Source organism: Gopherus flavomarginatus, chromosome 15, assembly GCF_025201925.1.
Source record: "Gopherus flavomarginatus isolate rGopFla2 chromosome 15, rGopFla2.mat.asm, whole genome shotgun sequence".
Taxonomy (NCBI): Eukaryota; Metazoa; Chordata; order Testudines; family Testudinidae; genus Gopherus; species Gopherus flavomarginatus.
Window position 1 is genome coordinate 10,674,516 of NC_066631.1, and position 16,292 is coordinate 10,690,807.

Sequence of the window (16,292 nt, forward strand, 5' to 3'; positions counted from 1 at the left end):
GTCAGCTGTGAGGCCCATGCTCGCGCGCAGGGAGGAGCGGGGAGTTGTTAACGGTTCTAACCGTCACGTTTCCCTCTCCTCAGACCTCCCCCTGAGGGAGCGCGAGACTGGGCTTTCCTGGAGGCAGAGGCTGGTCCTGGTCTCCCCAGAAGAGGCAGCCCGCGTGCAGCGCCTGGCTCTGCCACTCACCCCACCGTCTGAGGCCTGCCTGGGCCCACAGTGTAGGCAAGAGGGGTTAAGCACTGAGAAAAGGCCCCCAGAGGAGGGTGGCGCGTAGAAGAAATGCCGGGGGGGAGGGCAGGTGGTAGCACACCACAGCAACGTGGCGTGAGCCTCATGCAGAAATGTCACTGGCTAGGTGGCGTGGAAATGCTGCAGTGCAGCGTGGGCCCTCCCAAGCATCACCGGGGTGCTCTGCCCAGAGCGCCAACCTCGTGTGAAGAGGTTGCTGCACGGCCATGTGAGCTGGGGAGGTGGGGGTGAAGCAGGGAGGCTGCCCTGCCAAAGTGACAGGACACTTTGAAAATGGCAGCGTGTTTATTATGCGATGTGAGAGGGTTACTGGTCTGGTCCAGTAGCATCGGGGCAGGATGCAATGTGGTGATGTGCCAAGATGATGCAATTTGGAGACATTCCTTAAAAATTATCTCTGCTTGACAACTGGGTGAGTTGACCAGAGAAATGTCAGTTGACCACCTATTAGTTGACCATAGTCAAATAGTCCAGCCAGGATACCATGATGTAGGCAGCAGACTGCCTTTTTGATTGAATCATGGTACCGTTCCATCATTTTTAGAATTTGTTTCACAATTTCTGAATTAAAATAACTCAGTGAAGTAACTTGTTTATTGTAATTAGGCATCAGTATCTGTCTATAGCTAAAACTAAGCCTGTTGGAGACCATAAAGTCTCTCTCTTCTATTACTGTTGCAATAAATTAATGCTTTAAAAGAGGATTATTTTGACATTATTTAACTGGTCAATTGGCCAGTCATCAGATTATTCAGCTGCCCAACCCTAAAATAATCACATTGCAGTGTAGAGTCTCACAAAACAACTTTTTACTGTCTCACCATCCATCAGTCATTTCAGTTATGGTAACATTGTCTTCATATCAAGCCAGCAAAATATGGGACTAATGGTTTGTTGTGTGACTACATGTAAATCACTTTGACTTCCCTAGTTTAAGGGGTCTATATAAATACTAAGGTCTAAACAGAAAAATTGCTGTATCATATTTTATTATGAATTTTATATAGTTCCTCTAGTGATTTTATTCCACTCCTCCCCCCAGGGAGACTTAGAGGACACCGTTAAGATAATCATACAACAAATATTTTAATTCTATATCTAGGTTCACTTCAAGATACTAAAACTGAAAGTTTTAGAATCTAATTTACTTTCCACCATTTTCACTTCTGATTTATTTGTATTTCACTCAGCTTGAACAATGATCCTAGACTAGTCAGTTCTACTTTCCAGGTCTCCTGTATTACCATACAGTTGTGGTTTTTGTATGCATAACCCTACAAGAGAATATTTAAATCTCAAAAATCCGTTTATTGAAATTGTTGTAGACAGCTCTTACATTCTCTTTACAGGTAGCTTTTGAGTATTTTGTGTTTCAGGGCAAAAACTAAAAATAACTGACAGCCAGCATTGTTTTATTTAAAGGGACAATATAAAGTTAAATCTTATGCTTATAGCTGCATGTTCCTATATTTGTATAAGCCTTATGGCAAGAAGCTTTGGAGGGGAAAAAGCATTCTGTTCACTCTCTGGGTGGAAAGAGAAAGTGCTGACACAGAGAGCTCTATTTGCATAGGCTACCTAGTCACCGTTTCTCTAGTGACATCGGAAAGTCACCATCACTGTACGAAGTTGGAGTTCGGGTTGGGGGGTAGTGGGCTTCCAGAGAGGCTTTGTGGACTTCATTGCTCTGAACTTATTTCCAAGCAATCAGGACTCTCTATCCAAGGGTCTTAAGTGTTCTCAGTTCCTTTCCCAAGGGGACTTTGCTGTGAGAGACAGTGCAGAGAACAGCATCAAAGCTGAGGGGATTCTGGTCAGGCACCTTTCTATGCAGGACTTTAATAAAGTTGAATGACTAAAATGGGTCAGGAAGTAGGTCAAGTCCTTAAAAGTGGAGGTCACAAACACTGGTAAAAATATATTATTTCTATCTATCTAGATAGAAAGATAGATATCAAATTGGGTTGTTAAGTGATGCACTTTAAGCGTGGTCTTATCAAAGCTGCTGCTCCCATGTTATGATAGACCTTCCCAGCCCACTGGGGTTGGGGGGGAAGGGGAGAGAGAGAGAACAAAAACCCACACAGACCCACAGACCACTTTAACCACTGGTGGTCCTCCAGACTGGACCAGATAAGTCTTCTTGGGACTGGAGAAAGACCTGCAAAGAGATGCTGGGATTACAAGAAGTTACTGATCCAAACTGACTATGTTTTTGGTAGATGGCTGAGTGGTACAGCCAAGGGACTGTTGCCCCTCACAGATTCTCACCAGCAGGTGGGAAGGCATTAGAGGCATTGTTGACAAAATTATTAGAAAGAGGATGACTTTACTTACACATGCACACATTATATTATATAAGGGATGTGAAGCGATTAAAAAAAATTGCACTGTTAATAGAATACCATTTATTTAAATATTTTGGATGTTTTCTACATTTTCAAATATATTGATTTCAGTTACAACAGAATACAAAGTATACAGTGCTCACTTTATTTTTTATTACAAGTATTTACACTGTAAAAAACCCACAGTATTTTTCAATTCACCTAATACAAATACTATAGTACAATCTCTTTATCATGAAAGTTGAACTTACAAATGTAGAATTATGTACAAAAATAACTGCATTCAAAAATAAAACAATAAAATTTTAGAGCCTGCAAGTCCACTCAGTCCGACTTCTTGCTCAGCCAATCGCTCAGACAAACAAGTTGTTTTACATTTACAGGAGATAATGCTGCCCTTGCTTGTTTGCAATGTCAGCCAAAAGTGAGAACAGGTGTTCTCATGGCACTGTTGTAGCCAGCGTCACAAGATATTTACATACCAGATGCACTAAAGATTCATATGACCCTTCATGCTTCAACCACCATTGCACAGGACATGGGTTCTGCTCGATAACAATCCAAAGCAGTGCGGACTGACACGTTCATTTTCATCATCTGAGTCAGATTTCTTGACTCAGAAGGTTGATTTCTTTTTTGGTGGTTCAGGTTCTGTAGTTTCCGCATCAGAGTGTTATTCTTTTTAAACTTCTGAAAGCATGCTCCACAACTCGTCCCTCTCAGATTTTGGAAGGCACTTGGGATTCTTAAATCTTGGGTCAAGTACTGTAGCTATCTTTAGATCGCTCACATTGGTACCTTCTTTGCATTTTGTCAAATCTACAGTAAAAGTATTCTTAAAATGAACAACGTGCTGGGTCATCATCTGAGGCTGCTAAAAATGAAATATATGGCAGAATGCACGTAAAACAGAGCAGGGAACATACAATCCTCCCCAACAAGTTCGGTCACAAATTTAATTAATGCATTTTTTTTTTAATGAGCGTCGTCAGCATGGAAGCGTATCCTCTGGAATGGTGGCTGAAGCATGAAGGGGCATACAAATGTTTAGCATATCTTGCACATAAATACCTTGCAATGTCAGCTACAAAAGTGCCAGGCAAATGCTTGTTTTCACTTTCTGATGACATTGTAAATAAGACAAGGGCAGCATTATCTCTTGTAAATGTAAACAAACTTGTTTGTCTGAAGGATTGGCTGAACAAGAAGTAGGACTGAGTGGACGTGCAGGATCTAAAATTTCACATTGTTTTGCTTTTGAGTGCAGTTATGTAACAAAAAAAATCTACATTTGTAAGTTGCACTTTCACAGCAAAGAGATTGTACTACCGTACTTGTATAAGGTGAATTGAAAAATTCTCTCTTTTATTATTTTTACAGTGCAAACATTTGTAATAAAATATAATTTTTTTATTCTCTGTTGAATTGAAATCAATATATGAAAATGTAGAAAAACATTCAAAATATTTAATAAATTTCAATTGGTATTCTATTTAACAGTGAGATTGAAACTGCAATTAATTGTAATTAATTTTTTGAGTTAATCATGTGAGTTAACTGCGATTAATCAACAGGCCTAATATTATATATATTCTATTGCTGTGTTTTCTAAGTTTATGATTGTATTCCCTTTCCCTAATAAAGATTTCCATTATTTGTACGTGGTTTTGCAGTGCTTGCACATGGGGAAGTTTTCCCTGTTAAGGGCACATAGCGCAGGTGTATTTAGTTTTCCCAGGGTTCTGAACTGGTTTCATTATTTGTCAAGAGGCACCCTAGATACATTGAACCTCACCCTTTTTGCTGCCATTAGTCACCTAGAAGTAGTGTTATATTTGTAGTTTTTTCCCCTGCTGCCTTGCTCTATGAAAGACCCAGACAAACAAGAGACTATGCACAAGTACAGGAGAAACTGACAAATGAAATGAATACACAGTGCTATCAAAGGCACCAAGAAACTGAAAAATTGAGAAAAACATTTGTTATAGTAATCTTAATAGTTTCTTGTGATAATAGTAGGTAAGAAGCTTCAGACTAAAGTGTGCTTTATTTTTGTTATTTAAGTTGGTATCACTGTAAGTTCTCAGAGCTAAAGGGTTGATTCCTTCTACTTCTACAGTGTTTTAAATTACATGTTTCAAAAGCCAGCCATAGCAGACTGATTCCTTCCATTCTTAAGAGCCAGATTGGTGAATGCTTACTAATGTGACTAGTCTCATTCAATTTAAAGGCTCACCAGCAGAACCCCTGCAAGTATACAGAACAAAATACTCATTCCCTACTATTAAATTAATTAAGAGGTCAATCAAAGACGTAAGAGAATAAATAGCTCTTAGTTTTTCTTCACCAGATCCTGATATGCAGCTTCACTTGTTTGACATCTCACCATGCACTATATTGATTACCATCTGTTTAGCACTTCTTGTTATAAGAGTAGAGGTTTTCCTTGGCCAAGATTTTCCTTCCTCATGCTGTTAGGTAATATGCTGAGATGGCTGCATTCCAAATGTTCTATGTGCCTATAACTGGTGCACTTCAGGATCTTTTAGAGTGTAGAGTACTAAGTAAATATAAATTAATAATCGTTTCACTGAAGTTCAGTAAAAAATAACTACCTTTGTCCAAAATGTAAATTACCATACATTCTGAGAATACTGAATGGATTTTTAATTTTTACTCTTAGTTTGTATGCTATGAAGAGCCCTTACAACTCTGCTCAATATGTATTGTAATCAGTGGGTTGGTGTGTACATGTATCTTTACATTCTAAATAGAATGTGAATTGTAATGTAAGCCCTTAAAACTACAGGATATTTTCCTTTGTGGATCAGGTAGTGGGTCCTAGTGCTTTTAATAATCAATAAATAATTAGCTCTTACATAGTTTTAGAACAGGCACTCCAACTGCACTGTTATCATTAATTTTTGAATGGCCATGATGTACTCTGTATAGTCAAAAGTCTGAAATCCTAGGTAACCGCAGATTTATTACAATGTAAAGTCTGACTTATATGAAAGGAGATATCATTGATAGGTAACAGTGCACCTATCCAATGCATTCTAAGAAGCTGATGACATGAAGACTGGTAAAGGCTGGATGGAAGATTAATTCAATATAAACATTTGCAGGATTGCCCACTGGTAATATCTATTTGGCCATCTGGCTGTTTATAGTAAAGTTGTGGAGATTTTTCTTTAAAACATTTGTTCACCTTTAAAAAGGATGCAACTATTCAATTTTGCCTGAGTAAAGACCCATGACTGCATAAGTGAGCCATTATAATTGTGGTTATACTGTAAGCTTCATCCTTTGGATAAAAGAGATATTATTTTTTAAGTAAAGCATACTATAGGGCATGCTCAAATTCACAACTTCTGCGTTGCTTCCCTATTCAGCAATGTATATGTCTAAATACTGTGGGTGAAATTCTGGTCTTGTTGGAGTCAATGGCAAAACTCCAATGGACTTCAGTGGAGTCAGGTTTTCATCCTGTATTTATTTACACACTAGGCTACTGAAGTCTGTTAGTTAAATAATGCATGTTTTAAAGTTTGCTTGGGTTCTCATACTTCCATAAGAATTTTCTCTTTTTAAAAAGAATCTAAAATACAGATCACACACACAGTATTAAAGTATATCAAATATACAAACTCAAGAAATACAGAGACAACTAAAACTCCATCCACATTAGCAATTTATAGATCATTGGTGCACAAGGGGTTGTTCATACAAGATAGGCACAGTCCCTGCCCTGAGGAACTTAGCAGTCTAGGTACAATAAGACACAGGATGACAAGAGGCAAGGATGTAAAAAAGAAGGGGGATTTATACTCTAGAAGGTCATGAGGCTTTAAAACAAAACACACACAGACACACCCTCTATATGTCATCTTAGTTCTTGTAAGAGTGTGGTGGCCTCTTTAAGGGGATGTGCTGTTGTGCAGGGTCACTACTAGCTCTCAGCTCTTTAAGAAAAGGAAAATTGTGGGAAGTGTACTCCCTGGGGGACAGGGATCATAACAACCAAAGCAACTATAAGAGCAGCCTCTGCTCAGTGATAAAGAGATTTGGACAGAGGACTGGGTGGCTAAAAGGCACCAGACAAGAAGAATAGCCAGGAGAAGCATTCAGCGAGTAGGAGGAACTGGAGTCTCTCCACCTTTGGATCCCTGGCTTCTTTGTGTAAGGCTGTGTAGGAAATGGCCTGCGTAAGAGTTAAGCAAGGTTTGAATGAAGGGGACATGCTTGTTCACAATTCAGAATATCCAAGCTGTAATCTGGAGTTGAGGAAGAGGCCTGTTCTATTACCCCTCAGCAGCAGGGGCAAGCTGGTACTCTCTAGTAGAAGGGGAAAAGGCACAAACAGACTACTGACTGAGCCTGACATGACACAGAGAAATATAGAGCCCACACAGAACTGGTGAACGACTACTTTGTCTTCGTTTTGTATGGACTTGTTTTATTGACCCGAGGATGAAAAAGGTGTACGTAGGTTTAGTTGGAAGGTTATGCAAAGCTGATAATAGCCCACCTTAATTGATTAGTTTCATTATAGTTGGTATGGCAACACCCATTTTTTCCATGTTATGTGTATATATATATCTTCCTACTGTATTTTCCACTGCATGCATCCGATGAAATGGGTTTTAGCCCTCGAAAGCTTATGCCCAAATACATTTGTTAGTGTCTAAGGTGCCACAGGTATTCCTCATTCTTTTCACAAAGCCATCCCTCCATCAGAGGGAGATGGTGGGCCAACAAGAGATACAGCCACAGTTATAAACTAAGGCAACATCACCAGAGAACAGGAGTACTTGTGGCACCTTAGAGACTAACAAATTTATTTGAGCATAAGCTTTCGTGGGCTACAGCCCACTTCATCAGATGCATGTAGTGGAAAATACAGTAGGAAGATATATATACACACACAGAGAACATGAAATAATGGGTGTTACCATACACACTATAAGAAGAGTGATTAGTTAATAGCTCACCTTATCAGCAGGAGAAAGAGAATTGTTTTGTAGTGGTAATGAAAATGGCCCATTTCCAGCAATTGACAAGGAGATGTAAGGAACTGGGTGGAGGGGGGAGGGGATAAGCATGGGGAAATAGTTTTACTTTGTGGACCTTGCTTTTCACATAAACAGTGCACTCTTGTAAAAGTATGAAAAATTGTTTTATGTTCACTCACTTTTATTAGAATTCTTACCCTTTATATTTATTTGCACAAGTAAAATTTAAGGAAAACATTTTAAAAGAGAACATGACAACCTTCCTATTAGATTCTGAAACTCCATCCATATTTTTACTTATAGAACACACCGTGAGGGCACATACTATTCTTCGGACCAATCATGCACTACTTCTATCCTAAGAAACTCATATTTGAGCACACTTCTTACAATGAATTTTTTTTATCTTTTGTTATCAGGCTCCCCCAAAGTTACAGCCCCTTGGTTGCTAAATTTTTGTTTATGCTGAGATCTTGTATACTGGACTCCTGACATCACCAAAGCAAGAGTCTGTCCACGTGGCAAAAGGTAAATTGAGTGAATTAACAATTCTTTTTGTGTGTGAATTTAAGATGTGCTAGAATCCCAAGGGGAGAATTATTTATATTTGTTTACGTTGGCCCAGAAAACATAGTAGGCTCTTTTCAGACAGACACAAAAGGATCCTTTTGCTCCACAGTGCTCTGTATCTAAGATCCTAGACAGAGATGAAGGTTTTAAGGGAAGAGGAACAATTAATGGGAAACTTTTATGTAGATCAAAGATTGATACTCAGTTTTTCCAAAGAACAGATTCAGTGTGAACAGTGGTAGTGAAAGCTACCTAGATACTTATGCCTTTATCACCATAATATGAATGCCTCAAGTAATTAACAACAAATGTCTTCTTCATCACACAGGGTAGCTGAATTTTGTTAAATGTCAGTGACTTTGATTAAGTGTGTTAAGAACTATCGAGGGGGAGAAGAAATGGGTTTTCCATTTGTTTCTGAATGCTGTTTAAGTCTGTGGTCTTCCTTATCCCTTCTAGGAGTGAGTTCTATTGGTACAGTTCCCATGAAAGTTCTCCCCCCTATATTCACAAACTTCTCCCTGTTGGCCAAATTTCACTTGTTTCAAGGCTTGTGTATATGAGGATATTCAGGAAAGTTAAGACAAATTAACTAAGGTGTTAAGATCATACATATTAGTTACAGCACGTTAAGCCACCATATGAACGCTCTCATTTGAAATAAAGTGGCCATAGTTGAATTTAGCATAGCTATCCTAGGCTGACAGAGGGAAGGGAAAGAAAGGTGACCTTTTGGGTAACTTGGGTTAATCCAGGCCTCTAGCTTCTAACAGTATTTAGGCCTTTCATACAAATCTGCTCTCTGGCTTCTTTCCTCAGACTGAACTCTTAGCCCATTTTTGAGGCCTTAGTGTCTTGGTGATTACCAGATCCTTCTTAGTCTCACCCTTTCTGGCTGAAAAGTAACTGATTACCACACAGGTGAACTGAATGTGCCTGACTTGCCCTTTAATCATTTCTAGCCTATGATGAAGTGTCACCTCATCACAATAAATGTCATTCACCTCCTGACAAGTATGGGGGTACTCTTTGATTTTAATACTGTATCTGCATTTGTCATTAATATGACGTGTTTGTCCTGTAATTGGGAGTGGATATTTCAGCCTAGAAATTTGTCTGGATAACACAGCCTACCTGCCTAGAGAAACAAAGAGAAAAGGCCCTTTCTAATAGTCATCTAACAAATTACATGTAAGTGACATTGCAGAGAGAATAGCCTTAATGGCTCTAGCCTGCTCTTGTGGGGAGCACCCAACCCAGTTTGAACAGGATGAGTCAGACAGTAGGGTGACCAGATGTCCCGATTTTTGGGTCTTTTTCTTACATAGGCTCCTATTACCTCCCACCCCCTGTCCCGATTTTTAACATTTGCTGTCTGGTCACCCTATCAAACAGAGACCTATAGACCAGCAAGATTTGAGCTGGCTATGAAACCATAAATTGGTTCAGTTTCATTCCTGTGATGTAAGAGGAAAGCCTACCTAACAGCTTGTAGTGAAGCATAAAATTAGATTAAAAGTGTATAGGCTACTTGTTTTTTTAAATCTGTTCTCGGATGCTTTGTTCTAACTACTAAATAAAAATACTTTGTTTTATAAAGGTTGCTGGTCAATATCACTGGTCATAGGTTTCTAAAGAGAGGGCCTGCAGGTTAAGTGGTTGGTATACAGAGGGTAATGCACCTGGGTCCTGCTCTAAGAATCACAAGATGACAGACACCAGAAACGACAAGAGGCCAAACACCTGAATTGGGTGCATTCAGGGACCAGAAAGACATAGAGGTGCAGGTAGCCCCATAACTACTGAAATGTAAGAATAATCATTTATTTTCCTAATATTTATAATAAAACAAATAGTTCACTATTACTAGACAAATCTTATTTATGTCTGGAATAAAAACTAGATAAAAACAAACAACCTACATTTTACATACCTCATCCTCTAGCTTGTTTTATGCTATGACAAGAACACCACTGACTTTGCAAAAATGATTTATTAAGCTTCACGATCTATCAAGAAGCGTGAATATTGATGTGTTCACATTAACATCCTGTGTAACAGCTGAATACTAGATCTATCATGACACAATGAGAATCATATGTTGCAGACCAACAAATGGCAGAAAACTTAATTAAAGCAAAATTGACAAGGTATCAGAGGCTTTTAAGACAAAACAGCTTTATTTTACAAAAAGGAAAGCATGAAGAAAGGACAGCTTGGCAGAGAAAACATGCATGGAAAGTAGGGGAATATTAAAAACAACTTATTGAAAGACAAAACTAGTATGTAGAAGTGTGAACTTGCACTACTTAGACGTAAACTACAATTATTTTTATCATCTAGAAATGTACAAAGTCTTCAAAAGTACAGCTGTTCCAGTATTTAGCTATATTAATGGTTTAAAAGATTCCTAAATCCATTTATTTTAGTTGCAAGTTTTAAGTGAAGATACCAATTGTAAAGTTCTTTTTAGAGTATTTAAACAAAAGGATTTTACCAGGCAGTGCATCCTTAGACTGAAACAGACAGATGTTAAATGCCATCACAAAACTGATTGGTAGAGTTTTAATTCTAACTGGCACTTTTGTTTTCCTAGAAGAAATGCAGTCTGCAAGCTAATGGGTGTTTTGTTAGCTATTCAGATCCTTTCCTTGCTTCAACCCAAAATACTATGGAGAAAACACTTTGTTAGAGCTCAATTTAACAAAATAATTGGCCTCCTTAGCCAGTAGCTCATGGGAGGCTCTTCTGGACTTTGCATAGATGTCAATTTTGATCCATAGGGGACCTTGTAAACGTTCCATACTTTTTGCTGGCTATATCCTGCTCCTAATGCAGGAGTTTGACTTTGTCCCATCCACTTAATTGACATCAAGGGGGATGCTCAGAAAATTCCCCAAATGTCTTAATGTAAGTGATGTGCTCTTCTCTGATTAATCTGTCTTGGACATCAGCCAGAGACAGAAAGATGTGCCAAACAATTCATATCTTCTTCTAATATTGATGAGTTATAGAGACACATACGGCATCTCTGTTTGGCTGACCTCCAGAAAGGTGCAGTGATGTGAATTAATTTGGGAGTTAGCTAGATGGCGTTACAGCTTACATATATGTTGCTACACTGATGTGACTCTTTGGAGTCTGTTTGTTGGTTAGGTGTTTCTGAAATTAGATGTAAATTGTGTGGTGCTATTGCTCTGTCTAAACTGCATTATATAGGAAAATGGAAGTAGTTATTTTGGGACTAGGCTGGGCCAAAACAACAAGTTGTTAATGTTTTTGGAGAAGGGGCTGAAGAAGAAGCATCACTGAAACCAAGTTTCTAATGGATTGGGAAATACTCTCATCTCCCCTTCAAATTTAGATGATTTTTTAAAAATAGGTCAGTTTTAAAGAGCGGCTGAGGAACACAACCACAGTTACATAATATAATTTATTCTTTGTCTTTTAAAATTGATCACACATCTACAGATGGATATTTAAGATCTGAAAATAAGGATTTCAGAGTTGTGGATCAAAAGATAAAAGAGCTCATTTATGTCAAGTCTCCACTTCCCAGGCATTTCTTTGGCTCTCTACCATGTAAGAGTTATTGGAATTTGTAAATGGGTGTTATGAATAAAATGTAATGAATAGGGCTGAGTTCTGTCATATGAAACAAAACTAAAGATGCTGGATTACACTTACAAGTTAGCAACAAAAATACTGCAAGCCAGAAGGAGGATGATTCTTATGTAAAATAAGTACAAAAGGAGAGAAGCCTATTTGTTTTTAATGATGTAGTCTGGCACTGGCAAATCATTTTTCTAAGAACTTATACATAATAGTCTGTTTCATTTGCTGGTGTTTATGACAAAGAGTACAAAAGTAAAGTCATAGCTTAACATGACTGATTACTTTAAAAGAAAGAAGCTGAAACCTCTTTAGAGAATTAATCCAAAAATTCCAACAAGCATAATTATCTGTACACTATAACCTGATGTATGTGATGGTAAGCATGAAAAGAACAAATGAACAATATTGGTGCTTTGTTCACAATGTAGGTAAAACCATCACGATGAGCAGTGACAGATTATGTACAAGGAATCTTGCAAACAACTATTCAGGAAGTTCAGGTATTATTAGCTGCCTTTTTATTCAGAATCACGATTTTGGTATTGTGTATATTTAAGATGTTCTTTTTCTGAGTGGGTGTGGTTCTCCTGTCTTGTAGAACTCAGTGACATCCTACATGTTACTTTATTTAATTCTTTTTGAATTAGCAGTTGTGTCCTGTTTGCTTTGTCAGATTAGGCCAAGAAATATTCACTATTTTGCAAGGGCTATAGCTTGAGTCTAAAATCAGTTATTCATACTAATTTGTGTTTGAATATTTTTAAAGTATGCTTTATATGACAAAGACAACAATGGCAAATGAAGTGAATGAACTTCAGCAGTAAAAAAGGTTGAATTTGACCAAAATTGTTTGCTGGCCCTTAGGCCATTGCAAGACCAAAATGTAATTTTTGAACTTTTGGGGACGCTACTGCCCTTTCTTAACACTCCTGACATTGTAAGAAAGAACTAAACATACAATAATTTAACATCCCTTTTCCCAATCAAAACACTAACCTCTTCCCTTGCTACTTGAACTGGAAGGCCTCCAGAAGCAGCATACTCCTTTTCTGGGGTAAAGAAAGCACCTTGTGTCACTGCAACAACCCTGCTCTATGATCACAGAGCACCACTGATGGTCCTCAGAAGAATCATGTTTAATCCCCTTCAGCCAAAGGAAAGTAACTAAAATATCAGGCCTTGAAAGAGAGAATGCACTAGGCAGGGGAGTTCCTCTGTAGAAAACATTCCCTTTAAAAAAGGCTATTTTTATTAGTGTTGGTTCTTAAAGTGATGGATCTGGGCTTCCTCATCCTGAATTTTAAACTTATCTGACAGGAATTTTATTTGTGTATACGTGATTTTATGCTGTAATAGATGGTTTGAGCTTGCTGTTTTGTTACCTGGAAAGAGATAATATATAGAATTCAGAGCTCCAGTTGGAAAACCACATCCCAAAGACATTTGCCTTCAAATCTTCTCTGTTTTTAGGGACAGTTGTCAAATTATGAGTGGAGGGGAAGGGACGGTGGCAATTTGCTCATCTTTTCACTTATAAAGGATGCAGTTGGCTCAAAGATTCTTTCATGTGTCCACAGGCCCCACTTTCAGAATTGCAAAGAGATCTTCATTTGGAGCTTTTGAAAATAAAATACATATATTTTCTTTGACTTTTTTTGTGTTTTGAGAACACTGAGGGATATGGGGAGAAAACTAAGATCCTTGACATTCCTCTTAATGGTTTGCCTATCAGTTATAATATAATAAACCAGCATATTTCATTGCTTCTTTAGATCAAGCTGTTTGTACACACTGGGACTCCTTGCAGCCCTCCATGCTCCCTGTGTGCTACTCTCCCATCCCCTCCTAGTTCTGGGACTTTCTGCAACCTACCCCTCTTCCTCTTACCAGGAGCTCTGTACCTATCCACTTCCCCCATCCTTATTACGTTGATTTCCCCAATTTCCCTGTTCTGATTTTCTCTAAAATCAGTAGGGTTCTGTCCATTGAGGCCTAGAACATTCCCTGAAATTTGGAATTGACCAGATCTGGCGTTCAAGAGTTATTGGCTGGAAATACAGCTTGGCCTATATATGTGATGAAGCATGTGATCCCTCTACTTTAGAAGCTCATGGACATATGTCTAAAATTACCTCTTGCTTGATTTTACCGAGAGTGGCATACCAGCTGAAGGTAGGTATTTTGGGGGCTTCACAAGCTTGACAAGACACCTACATTTTCTAAACATTAAACAAATTAGCTAACTATTTGCATTTTTGTTCACATCAGGTTGTAATGGTCAAACTTAAATGCCAACAGTTGGAGATTTATACCAACTATGTAATCTTCACTATTAACTAGCAACTTTTCTGAAAGAGAACACTAGCTGTCATTTAAAAATAAAAACACCAGTGCAAAGAACTGGGCTCTCCGTCATCTTGGGCCATCATAAAGAGATGAATGCAGGGATCAGTAGGAGGCTGGGCTTTTATACTCTTGGATTTAGAATACTGGATTTGAGGGACAGAGGCATGCACCCTTTCATAGTTACAGAGCTAGCTGCACCTCTGTCCCTTTTCTGACCTCAGAAGGTATGTCTACACAGGGATAAAAGACCTGCCGCACAGCCACGGCTGGCCTGGGCCACTTGACTCAGGATGTGGGGCTAAAAATTGCTGTGTAAATGAGCTTTGGGACCCTCCACCCTCAAAAGGTTCTAGAGCTCAGGCTCCAGCCCGAGCCAGAATGTCTACATGTCAGTTGTTCAGCCCTAGAGCCTGAGCCCCTCAAGCCCAAGTCAGTGGACTCATGCCCTGTTTAGATGTACCCTGAGTATGCCCATCTCAGGTCTTAGTGCCTTTACCTATCTCCCGGTGGAATTTCACAATTCTCCCACTCTTAGATAGGGCCCTGGGCTATAGAATCATTTGTATCCACTGTGCATACCCTGCAGCTTCAACCAAGTTCAGGTACCTGTGATTCTTCCTAATATGACTAGTAGCTTATAGTGACCAAACAGCCTTCTTAAAAGTATCACTTATTTTAACAGTTGGAAAAAAGCAAAAGGAAAAAAAGGGATTTTAAAATCCATCTACACACACAGGTGTTTTACCTAAAGGTTGGTAACCTAGGCAGGCCTAATTTAGAGGCCTCCACTGTGGGTGCCTGAACAACAAGTGCTGAGAGAGAACGAACATGAACTTTAAACTTTGCTATCGTTCTCTCCCCCCAGGCGTTGACCCTTCTGGTGAAAATCAGTCCTGTAAGAGATCAAGACAGGAACAACTCTCATGTGTTTGCTGAGGGCTGGCTTATCTTAAGCCATTCTTTTTCCTTCTTAAATGTTTCCAAACAGACTCCTCTGGAGCTAAATCACTGTAGTCATACAGCAAACACATCAACATTCAGTATTTCTTAAATTATTCCTGCTCAGTGCCAGATCAGTGGTACGCCTCTAATGGATAATTGCCTTACTACAATGGCTGCTGTGGTCACATGGCAGGGTACACAACACCCAGTGTGGATCAGCAAAAGCAATACTTTAGGAGAACACCAGTAACTGGTAACTAATCTTTTTCCTTAACCTCTTTCTTTCTCTCCTAAGGGACCACATCTGCATGAGTTCTATGCAGAGGACACAATGTTTGCAGAATGGGAATGTTTCACTTTTTTATTTGCACATCTTCTCCACACCAAAATAAAGAGGAGACTGCAGTACTTCAAATGTACAAAAATCACTATGCCTAGGCAATTTATAGTATTTAATGTCAAATGTTCGTTGTGATTATGGAAATTTTTGGATTTAAATTAAAAAGCTTACATCACACTTGCACGTGTAAAGCTATGTCATCTGTTTTTTATCCAATGCGCAATTCAAGAATTCCTATAATTGATTTCCTTTGACAGCTTAAGTACCCGCACTCGCCTACACCGCACATATTGTGCTTCCTGACATAGTCTATGTTGGGAGTTACAGATTGAGATATGATATTTCAACAGAGGAAACTAGTTAAGTCAGGTCAAATAAAATAATCAGCAAAATCTGCTGGGGTTCTTTCAAGTGGCTGTCAAATGGCTCAAGCATCAGTAACACTATAATATTTTTTAAAATGTTGATGGGCTGTCAGAAGAAAAATTAGAAAAACAAAATGAAAGTATGGATGCAGGATTGTTATTGTTCAGACAGACTGAAAGTCTTCTGTATTGTTTGTGCAATTTAATTTGGTCTGGAAGTCTGCTGTGATGTGTTCCTTTAGAGTCTGCTGAATGACAATCGTGCTGAACAGAATCCCTATGGATGAGCTCAGATGCTACAGTGATGACAGTATAAGTATTTGGATAAATAAAGGAGTTTTTTTCCTTCATGCTGACAAGCCATCAATGTTTTGTTGGATAAAAGTGTTTATATCCAATACAGTATATCCCAACCTTTTGGTGCAACTCTAGTTCTCCAGAAAGTTGTAAGTTATAAAACCAGCTTACCAGTCTAAGACCTCAGCTGTACAAGACAATC

The 16,292-nt window shown here is 38.7% G+C and overlaps 1 long non-coding RNA gene across 1 annotated transcript; it reads left to right on the top strand.

The window, feature by feature from the left end:
* The first annotated feature begins 11 nt into the window (after positions 1–11).
* LOC127034638 (uncharacterized) lies at positions 12–15,533 on the top strand. The gene is made up of 3 exons (XR_007769447.1): positions 12–221; positions 8,035–8,143; positions 15,384–15,533. It is a non-coding gene; the product is annotated as an uncharacterized LOC127034638 (long non-coding RNA).
* Positions 15,534–16,292: the final 759 nt, after the last annotated feature.